The following is a 9,917-nucleotide window of genomic DNA, read 5'->3' on the forward strand; positions in this document are numbered from 1 at the left end:
CAATAGTGAGCTCTTACTTTTCTTTTAACAGTCTGAGATTTCAATGATTGTGGCTGATCATAAAGGCAGAGTGTCTGTCTTACTGGCTCACAATAAAAAACCTTGGAGTTTTAAGGGGCCTTACTTGAGCAGGAAAACTGCATAAGTGCTGTTACATTTTGCTATTGGAATAAAGAGACTGTAGGAAGCCTGTGCATGAGTTCCTCTAGATTCCACCTGATGTGTCTTTTTCCCTTGCAGACTGCTGTAATAAACTATAGCTGCGAATACAGCTGCATTTGAGCCCTGAGAATCTTTCTAGAGAATTGCTGAAATTGTATTTGTGAGGACCTCAGAATAGAGGTCCTCAGTTACCTGTTATAGAATATCATGCAGTCAGGGATTATTGTTAGGAAAGGTTATCAGAATTTATCTAGGGCAGGATCATAAATAATAGCTGGTTTAGAGTGTGAGAAGATAGCAGTTCCTCTGGGCTTAGCCCTAAAGGAGTTAGTGATGAAGTGAAATCCAGTAAAGGCACATTTTTTTATTGTTTTCTTCTTTTGTGTTGACAGTATGATAACCCATATGCATGTGTGGCTAGTGGATACCTTACTGAACAATGCCAATCTAGAAGTTTCAGATTTTTCCTGGCAGACACGTAAGGTGACAATGCTTGTTAGTTCTTAACATGGAATGAGATGGTCCTTTATTCTGGTGGAAGACATCATATGCCTACATTTTTTTCTCAAGCTGAAAGCATCTCTCCCATACTCAAAGGCAGCATTCTATAAAAATCTTTAGTTAAGTACTTAAATCAGTAAATTTTTTAGCATTTCTCCCAATATATGCTTTGTTTGTTCTTTATATGCATGCATCATTGTATTAATAATATATTATACATATTAGAAAATACACTAGACATTTTTAAAGAATAAGCTACAGTAAATATAAAGTCTAATATTATTCTCCCACATAATAATGGTTGCTTTGAGTACCTGTGAAGTATGTGCACTTGCATTTGGAGACCTCACCCTTATTTCTAAGTTCCATTCTTCCAGAACGTACTGTAGTTCATTGAAGAAATGTGTGACTGTGTTGCTGGTGAAAGGAAAATACACCATAACCTTAGAACATGTTTTGGTACCAGAAAGAAAGAAAGTACTCAAAAAGTGATGGAGACATATCCAAATGGTAATTGGGGCAAATTGAAAATCAAAATAAAATGTTAGCCCTCAATTTTAAACACTTTAAGCAAATTAGGAAACCATGGACCCATATTTATGTAAATAAATAATGAATACCTAAATAAATTCAGTAGAAAGGAAGCTCTACCATACAGTATCTCCGCTTAAAATAATCACTCATTGATTAATGAATGTAAAATACTATAAATTAACTTTTCAGTGGAGAAATTTGGCAGATATGATCTTAAGCAAGTGATAAAACTAACATCATTGATAATGAGAGGTAGAAACATCATGTAACCTGTGATATTATGCACTGAGCAGAAAACATTCAATGTATCTTTGAATTCTAAACAAAGGAACAATTTATTTATGTGGAAAATCAGAAAAACCCCAAATGAGGGACTTCTTTAATGAAATTACTGACCTGTATGTCAAAGTTATGAAAGACAAGGAAACAATGAGAAGCTGTTCCAGTTTACAGTAGGGTGAAGAAACATGACAACTAAATTCAACATGTGATCCTGGATGTATTAAAGACTTTACTGGGATAATTGGCAAAGTTGAGTGAGTTCTGTGAATTAAATGATAATCTAGTGCATAATGCTAATTTTGTGATTTTGATGGTTATAATTTGGTTTTGTAGGAAAAAGTTGTTATTTTTAGTGTATGCAAACTGAAGTATTAAGGAGTAATAGGATCATTTTGATTTTAATTTATTAAGTGGTAGAGAAAGTGTATTGTATATATATATATGTACATGTATATATACATACACATATTTATATAGACAGGTGTATTATATACACAAACATACAAAAAAAGCAAATAATAAAGCCAAGTGCGAAATGCAGATGACGTGTATACTGAGATTCTTCTCTTTTTTTTAAATATATTTTTTTAGAGCAGTTTTTTTTTTTTTTTTAGAGCAGTTTTAAGTTCACAGCAACACAGAAATTTTTCATATACCCCATGTCCACACATGCATAGCCTGCTCCCCCCCACTATCAACCATCCCCCACCAAAATGGGACCTTTTTATTACAATTGATGAAGCTACATTGACACATCATAATTGCCAAAAATCTGTAGTTTACATTATGGCTCACTCTTGTTGATTCTGTAGTTTTGGACAAAGGTTTCATGACATGTATTCATTATAATGAGTTGGGTTTCTTTTACCAGTTTTGCGACATATCTGAAAGTTTTAAATCATGTCTGAGGTTTTAAAAAGTTCAAAACACTGAAGATATTATCTTAGAATTAGGGAACATGATATTTGCATCAGTAAAAACTTTTGCCTTGGCCAGGAGGCCATAACAATTGGCCTCTACCTTGGTAGAGGCCTTGAGAGAAAGACTGTGAGCCAGGCAATAGAGGGTCCAGCTAAGCTACACCCAGGGTTCCCCACCCACAAGAACTGTGAGATAATAAATGTTGCCTTAAGCCACTAAATTTTTGGTTAATTTGTTATTCCACACAAGGTAACTAACATAGGTAATAGGCACTGTTACGACTCTCACTTTTGAAAGTGAGGACTCTGAAATCCGTTTCTGGAGTAACTGCTGGGATGTTCTTTGGTTTAAACACTCAGTGAGTATACTGGTACTGCCAGTTAGTTATCTGCCTGACTCATAAAGATATTTGTCTTATTGTCATCCCCCAAAATGTCTTTTGCTTATGACAAAGCCCAATAACAAAGGTTTTCAGGGATTGTATTCTGAGAATACATTGACCAAATGCTTTAGCCAAATCTGTGTAGAACCTATTTGTGTGCTAGTTGAGCATATTATACTTTCAATAAATGTTTCAAACTCAGACTTTCTAGTTGAACTCTGGAACATTTCCCAGATTTCATAGATTTTTAATAATCCCCTGGTGAAACTATACTAGTTTATATTATTTTAACTGGATCTAGAGTCCTCTGAATCCTTTATATTGTATACTTTAGGTTAGGGATTCTGATGGGAGCAGCCTTAAGTATTAAAGGTCACAAGAGTGTGCTTAATTCTAATCTCTTTATTTACATAAATATCAATAAAATGGCCTCTCTGGAGTGTGTGTGTGTGTGTGTGTGTGTGTGTGTGTGTCTTTTTAACCAAATGCTTTTTATAGTTACTTTCCAATATTTTCATAGTTAAGTCTATTTAAATTTTATATAAATATATTTTGCAGAATTTATTTTTCATTATTCAACAAGCAAAAGTAAGAGAATAAAGGATAAAATTGCAAGAATGTGTTCTCAGTTAAAGGTTACAGAGACATAGAGTTATTTATCTCCTCAACTCTTATGTAAAGTGTATGGACTCCCCAGACCTGTCCCTGTCAGATATGAGTGGCCTTACCTTAAGTCCCAGTCTGAAATACAAATTTTAACATTTTATGGGGTCATGCCAAAAGAAAGAGCAGGATACAGCTTAGTAAAATCTTTGATAATGTGCTTTTTCCCTCAATCCTGCCCTTTTATTCAGTCACAAATATATTGGGCAGGGCTCTTAATAACAGAAATCAACTGTAGCTAATATGGGCAGAAAAGCAGTTTAAAGAGAAGTCATGAAAGAATTCTTACGGAGATTGGGAAAGCTGGAATCTAAGGCTAATCAGCAAGAAATCATTTCCAGTTTGATTATGCTCTTGGATCTTGAAACTGGATTCAGACACCACAGCCTATACCAGTAATACCCCGATAACCTCCAGTGACATTTGCCTCTGGATTCTAGATGGTGTACAGATAACTGCTATACTCTTACAATGAGCAAAGAGGAAGCACCTGCCACTGTCACTGTCTCTCCAAGAATGGATGCCGTGTGACTCTCACTTCTTCACTGGCTTCCAATTAAAGCTCAGAAGCAAGTGTTTGAATCCAGGCTTCCAAAAGGGGAAGGGTTATTTGACTTCTGTACGGGAGGGGCGTTTGCCTCCTAAGTTGAAAGAGTCCTTACACATAGGACTTTTGTTAAATGCAAGTAATGTGAAACAATGGCAAATGTACATGCAACCAACCATTATCATAAATCCATTAGAGATGATAGCTAAAATGGATCATTTAAGAATGGTGAAAGTTTAAATGATTATAAAACTAAGGAAATCTCTGTAAGGGTTGTTTCTGAAGATGTTAATGCCCTGCTTAAATATTTAAGAAAAAATTAGTCTGTTTCAAAGCCAATTTTCTGAGCTAAGTTCTGTTGGTTTTAAATTTGGAATGAAAAGTATGATTATTGGCCTAATAATGATTTGGAGGCTCATTTACTATCGTGGGTTACTGCTAAGCAATGTTTCAGATTCATTCATGATGGTAGGAAAAAAGTCAAAGTGAGTAAAATGAGGCACATTAACTCTTTTTCTTCCCTTACATTAGACATTCTTCAGAAATAAACGTGTTTCTTAATTGATATTTTATTACCATCATAAGTTTACAGGAATCCTATTTTAGTTATTGTGATACTTATATAAATACAGGTCATCTAAAGGAATGTGGTGATGAAATTATGAAATTTGGTATGTAATAAATGAAATGCTTGTGCTCTAAAACAGTTACCATTCTCACACTTTGAAAGCAATGTATGGTTTAGATTAAAAACATTTATTTGGGACCAATATAGATTAAGGGATAGCATTTAAAGAAATTCTCAACTCCTGGGATCTGTGAGCTTTCTAAACTGGATGACTCAGTCAACAAGTCATGGAACTTCCCTGTAACATGGACTGTAAAGTGTGACTCAATATAACCCTGTTCTAATGTATTAGACTGTCAAAATCTTGTAAAGAAAACTGTCTTGTATTCAGTAATTTATTTGCACAATTATAGAATATTTTAAGCTTTAACTTTGTTCTCCTACCCACCTGTATGCACATGTGCGCGCACACACACACACACACACACACAGATAGACAATTAGACACATATACTCAACTGGGACGCAGAATAGTCAAAACTATATTTTACTATCAGTTCTCCCATATTTAATTCTTTGAAGAACCAGACTTCAAATAATAGTAAGTCCAGTTACAGCTTGACTTTATAGCCAAACTCAAGTCTTGAGTAGTAGATAGGTGAGTTTGTAATAACCGTTAATCAGTTTTTATAACTAGTCAATCTAGTTATAAGAAAAGCAATGTGTGGCAAAGAGGTAATGGAAGGAGGGTGGGGAGTGGCAAGTAAAAGCAATAAACTTGTTCAATGGTATAATTTCCTTTTTTTATTTGGCTTTAAGAAACCAATTTGGGATCTATTTTGATAAGTAAGTTCTTAACTCTAGCCCTATGATATTGTGATTGTAAGAAATATATATTTAGTCATTCAGATGGCCAAAACATATTTCTCATATATATTTGGTCTTTGTTCACAGTTCCTGGCTCACAGCTCCCAATCCATAGCAATTTTTAAGTGTGGAAAGTGTTAAAAGTGTCTTTTGTTATGTTAACAGGGTACCATTTGGAAAGCACTTAAAGATGGAGCCTGGTTGCCAAGAGAGCCAATCATGTGATTAGAAGGTTAGAATTTTAAGTCTCACCCCCTGATCTCTGGGGAGGGGAGAAGAGGTGGAAATTGAGTTTATTTGCGAAGGCTGATGATTTAATCAATGGTACTTAGGTCATAAAGCTTCTTTAAAACCTAAAAGAATGGATTTGGAGAGTTTCTGGCTTGGTGAACGCATAGCTATTCAGTGAGAGAGGTGCCCTGGAGAGGGCATGGAGGCTTCGTGCCCTTTCTCCATACGTTGTCCTGTGTGTCTTTTCCATCTGGCTATTCCTGAGTCATACCCTTTTGTAATAAACTGGTAATCTAGAAATTAAAATGTTTTTCTGAGTTGTGTGAGCCACTCCAGCAAGTTAATTGAACCCAAGGTGGAGATCCTGGGCACCTTTCATTTATAGCCACTCTTTCAGAAGTATGGGTAACAACCAGGCCTTGAAACTGGTATCTGAAGAGTGTGTGTGTATGTGTGTGTGGGTATTGGTGTGTGGGTGTTGGTGCGTGTGTGGGTGGGTGTGTGCGCATGCACGTGTTGGAGCTGGGGTATCAGTCTTGTAGGCCTGAACTCCTAACCTGTGGATTCTGATGCTATCTCTGGGTAGCTAGTGTAAGAATTGAGTCAAATTCTCCAACCCCCTGCTGGCGTCTGAGAATTATTAGTCAATGTGAGGGAACCCCCCTTTCCACATTGGAAATTGAGTCTCAGACTACCAAAAGGAGCCCTTTTAAATTTACTGTGAACATTTTTATTGTATTTGTACTGGTACTGCTTTTGCCTTTAAGGCATGTATAATCTGAAACAATATAATTGTATACTTATAAGATATAGAAATAATAGAATAAAAACTGAATTAATAAAAAAAGTAACTAGCACATTGTACTCATTATGGCAAAAACAACATTACTCTTTCCTAACATAAAATCTTCTTTCTATGACCTGGATATTATTGTAGAGAAATGGAATATTATAGTAATTAGAACTGTCAATTTTAACAAAGAAAACCTAGATTATCAGATAACCAAAGGAACTATCTTCTTTCTATACTCTGAAAAAAAATATTCTATAAACCTGATAGAATCTTCATAATTTTCAGACTTTTTTGGATCATGCTGATAAGACATTCTCTTATGAATGTATGTGATGTAAAATCAGTGGCTGTTCACCACACAGTGACAGGGAGGTTAGGGTGATTAATGTGGAATGGGGGTAGGAGGCACTGGCAGAATGTAGCATTTTCATAAATTGTATGTTCCCCAAGGAGCTGCTTATTATGGCGCCTTCAGCACCAATCCCATCATTTCTTGCAGAACATGCCATATTCCAAATTAGTGCTCCATTCCCAAGACAACTTTCCTCGAGAAGCAGTCCTTTCCTGTCCCGTGGATTCTTTTGACAAACTATTTCAGCAAGTGACACTTGTCCTCTACTTTCTCCTTCACGTCTTCCTCATCTGGCTCATGAATTTTCAATTCATGTTCTCGTACATTTGGGGGAAATTCTAGAACACTACCAACTGGACAAGTACTTAATTTCAACTCTGGCCATCAAATAAGTCTTTCAGGGTTTTAACACTTTTTCCACTTCTACCTTTCCTCACATTCTTATACTCAAACCTATGTTATTTCTATGCTTTTACCTAAGCCCTGTGAAATAGTAATAAAATTGATAAAGCTAATCTCAATACCTTTGTGGACAGAGATGGCATGTAAATTAACATCTGAGCTGTACTTCCATAGGCGTGGTGTTCCAGGAACTTGGGCTGGGGAGAGCAGCAGGGAGAGTGAACTTATGGGCTGTGGTACACGTTAATAAAGGGAGGAAAAGGAATATCATCTTGTGAAGAAACCAAAATTGAATGCCAAGCAGAACAAATAACTGAGAAAAAATCCAAATACTATCAAGGAAGTAAATTTATAATTTTGATGAGAACTCTTACCCAAGGAAAGAATAATCTGGAAGAATTCTCTGTGCCAGAAGAATTTTGTCAGAGATTCTCTTGACAGCCTCCCGTGCTTTCTGCCTTTGGTAAAAAGTGCATTCTTAAGGGCAGTAAGTTTTCTTGAAATTCTACCCCTTCTTCAGAAATCCCTAATCTCAAGCAGGGTGGAGATGTTTTTTTTTTTTTTTTCAGGTTTTCTTAGTGGGTGGTTTAAATATGCCTTTATATATTCCACTGTAGAGAAATGATTTCTGACCATGGCCCTACAGGGATGGACTTTCCAACTAACAAAGGTGCAGTTGCCAAGGCATTAATGAGAGCCTCTCTCTCCACTCACTTTGTTTACCACTTTATTCAATTAAAAATAAGAGTTTATCAAATGCCAAGGGCTGTACAAGATGTTGAGGGCAAGTCAAAATAGAAATTGTCCATGTCATCATAGAGCTCACAGGTTGGACAATTTATAAGCTCACTCCTCTCCAGCCTGAGTCGGTCATCAATTTAGAACTTGAGGTGCTGGGTGGGCAGTTAGTATTCATTTTCTGCATAAGTAAGAGCAGAGTAAGGTGGGATATTCATTGGTAGAATTTCATGAAACAGAGGTTTTTCTAGAGATCTTCAGGGAACTTACAAGGATTGTGTATTTTTTCAAAAGTATGCCAAGAGTAGGAAAGGAATCCACTGTTACTATGAAAAAGGATATTTTTGATGAGGGACAGCAACAAATCAGTATAGACGGACATGGGGAGCAATCATGTTGTTGGTTAGGCATAACAACAGTTTAGTATTCATTTGACCAATATGTACCTACTACCTATTCTCTGAAAAGCATTGGAGATACAGCTTGCAAGAAGCAAATGTTTTTCTTTCTCTCATGAATCCCACATATTAACTGGAGAGACAAATTTAAAGAATGTAATTACACAATTTATTAATGAATGTAATTGCCAAGATTACTATAAAGAGAAATTTCAGAATGTAAAGAGAGCACATCAGGAGGGTATATAACTTAGTTTAGGGCATTTGTAAATGTGTCTGAGTAAATTATACAAAGGGTAAGTAGAAGTTTCTAGAAAATGTGTGCAGGAAGGATACATAAATACTATCGTCACAAGGAGCAGTCTTTGTGCACTCTGGAAGAATGATTAAGTATGATGAGTGTGAGTAAATAAATTTGGAATGAGAGCTTTTGGGGAGCACGTGGTTGTCTCTGCTCTGTGGAGCAGGCAGTTCTTAATCTTATGGTTGTGATTTCTGACCCCACGTTGGATATAGAGATTACTTACATAAATAAAATCTTTATTAAAAAGGAAAAAAGAAAGGGAGCCTTTGGGAGTGAAAGGCAGAGAATGGTAGACAAGGGTTAATTTCTGTGATTCCTAATTGACCACATTAAAGATTTTATGTTTTATCCTACTTGAGTGGGCATCTATTTAAGTTCTTGGGTCAGTGAAATGTCACAAATAGATTTGTCTCTAAAAAGTACTAGGAAGAATGTGTTGGGTTGAGGACAAGAATGAATTTAAAGAAAGCAGTGAGGAGACTACTTCAGTATCCAAGAAAGTGGTGGTATAGATATAGAATATGGTGATGGCAGGATTTGTTGTTGGAATGGATCTAAGGAGTAAGCAAGAAGGAAGAATCAAGTTTCTCTCTTATATAACTGCATAATAATTGTGCCAGTCACTGAAATAGAGGATATAAAAGTATTAATCCTTTTTGGAAGAAATAATCTAAGTTTTATAGAGAGAGATAGAAGTGCTTCTACAAATAGAGATGTCAAATAGGGAGATGGTTCTGAGGTTCTGCAACTCAAAGGTGAGGTAAAGGCTAAAGGCATCAATGTGTGAGTCATTGTATGTCAGAGTGTAATTGAAGTTAGGAAAGTGGATGAGCTTGCCTGGGAAAAAGTGTAGAGTGGACAGAGACTAGCACATAGGGTCAAGCCTAGAAGAACTACAGCATTTTAAAGATTAGAGGAATAAAAGAGTCTACAAAGGAGGCTGAGAACTGACCAGAAGTATAGAAGGAAAAGAAAGACTATCTTGGGGTATATGTCTTTTAAGTATATCACTGGTCTTCAGGAATCACATTTATAATCAGGATACCACTATTATGAACCCTCTGTGCCTCAGTTTGCTCATCTATAAAGTAAAGGGTAAGAATACTTACCTGCCTATCTCAGGGGCATTTGAAGATCAAATATGATAATGTCCAAAAATAAATTCAAAATGGATTAGAGACCTAAATGTGAGACCTGAAACCATAAAACTCCTGTAAGAAAATATAGGTAGTAATCTCTTTGATATAAGCCATAGAAACACTTTTGTAGTTC

The sequence above is a fragment of the Panthera onca genome, chromosome A2 (genome assembly GCF_046562875.1).
Source record: "Panthera onca isolate mPanOnc1 chromosome A2, mPanOnc1 haplotype 2, whole genome shotgun sequence".
NCBI classification, from domain to species: Eukaryota; Metazoa; Chordata; class Mammalia; order Carnivora; family Felidae; genus Panthera; species Panthera onca.